Source organism: Sinocyclocheilus anshuiensis, unplaced genomic scaffold (genome assembly GCF_001515605.1).
Source record: "Sinocyclocheilus anshuiensis isolate Anshui unplaced genomic scaffold, SAMN03320099.WGS_v1.1 scaffold880, whole genome shotgun sequence".
NCBI lineage: Eukaryota > Metazoa > Chordata > Actinopteri > Cypriniformes > Cyprinidae > Sinocyclocheilus > Sinocyclocheilus anshuiensis.
The window spans coordinates 1,046,833-1,048,950 of NW_015548254.1; positions in this window are offsets into that span (position 1 = coordinate 1,046,833).

Sequence of the window (2,118 nt, forward strand, 5' to 3'; positions counted from 1 at the left end):
AATTTTACTGTGGACTGACTGTTTTGAAACTTATATGGTAGTTAAATAGCCCCTAGACCTCAGTAATCGTGAAAAAAGCCAGGAAATTTCAGTTTTGACAATATGGGACCTTTAAGATCACAAATAAAAATGATTTTTGGACCTTGCATTCAGATATCGAGGGCGGCACGTTTACATACAAACTCGAAAGATAAATTGTGAAACTTTGGTTGCCGTTGATACATTTCAGTGCTGTTACTTACCGCAACATCTTTTCAACGTCAATCAGATGTTTTGCGACGCGCAACAAGGGATTCGGAAATGATTTCTGCAACACCGGAACAACAGCATACAAACAATGATAATCTCAGCCAGTTACTGATTACGTACTTTTAAACGGGGTATATGTTGAACGTCCCCTTACCAAACCCGGAAAACAGGTCTCATCGCTTCCGCTCGAGTTAACAGCCATATTAAATAATGCCAGAATGTTAGTAAAAATAATAAAAATAAAAACATTTAGATATCAATCTGCATATGTGATGGACATTGGTTATGATCATCTTTGCATCTACTTTGAAGGCATCTTGAGTAAGACAGCTTCATATTTAATGAAGCATGCAAAACGCTTGAACTGGAAGCGACGAGACCCGTTCAGCAGAATATGGAAGTCTGTTGCGCATAACCCGTTAAAGTCAAATGCGTTAAATGATAAGTCTGAATATCATTTTGCGTGATCTTTATAGCCAAACTGAAAACGACAATGGATAATTTACCTTAGATCTTGAAAATTAATTAAAGGAAACATAAACGTTCAAACTGTGAACGCAATGTGAACAAAAATGTGTATTCAGTGACAAAGATTGTATCAGCCACTCGGTGTGTATTTTTAATAATGTGAAAATGGTTTAATATTAGTGAATTAGATTACTAATCAATTTCGTTGCGAATGCAGTGTGCTCTCAGAGAAAGGCTCCGCCCACACGCTTTTCTGATTGGCTGTGATTTTTGATTGATTTTGACACATCTTGCGTTGACAGACAAATTGCTTGTCGCTGGAATCTTATTGCCTTGCGTCCAGGACATGGTGTAAAACAAAAGCCTCAGGACAGACCTTGTGTACATTTCCTGTTTACGGCAGTGAAATGACATGATCCCAATGTGGTTTATCTTTATGAAATCAGTGCCCATACCGGAAGAATAAATCATCCTGTTTACGCTGGAATACGTGACACTCTCAGACGCCCGACATGAGGACCTGCAAGTGACCACTGAGAACATTTTTGCTGAAGTATCAACAGGAAAAGCTGGTTTCCCAGGATACACTGATCTGAAGCGCCGTTAGTGAAGTGACATGTGACATGTGGCCAAGTATGGTGACCCATACTCGGAATTAGTGCTCTGCATTTATCCCATCCAAAGTGCACACACACAGCAGTGAACACATACACACCGTGAACACACACCCGGAGCAGTGGGCAGCCATTTTTTGCTGCGGCACCCGGGGAGCAGTTGGGGGTTCGGTGCCTTGCTCAAGGGCACCTCAGTCGTGGTATTGAAGGTGGGAGAGAGCGCTGTACATTCACTCCCCCCACCTACAATCCCTGCCGGTACGAGACTCGAACCCGCAACCGTTGGGTTACGAGTCCGACTCTCTAACCATTAGGCCCCGTTATAGTTTCGTCATGATGTAATTAACTCCAGGAGCATGACCGGAGCTCAGGTGAGACGATCTGCAGCAGCATGTTGCATCAGAATTGCGTAAGATGGGGAATATCTCCATTTCAAAGCCTAAAGAAAGGAAACCGGTTTATTCTGTACCCCTGACCTAGCAGTTTGGATTTCAGCCTACGAGCTTAAAGGGGTCATATAATGCGATTTAAATTTTTCCTTTCTCTTTGGAGTGTTACAAGCTCTTGGTGCATAAAGAAGATCTGTAAAGTTGCAAAGACTAAAGTCTCAAATCCAAAGAGATATTCTTTATAAGAGTCAACCACGCCCTCCTAAAACGCCTCATTCAAACACGCCCCCCACATGTCTACGTCACGATGTGGGAAGATTTGCATAACGCCGCCCAAATGTTCACGCAAAGAAAGAAGGCGTAACTTTTATTCTCGCTGTAGTATTGTTGCTGCCGCC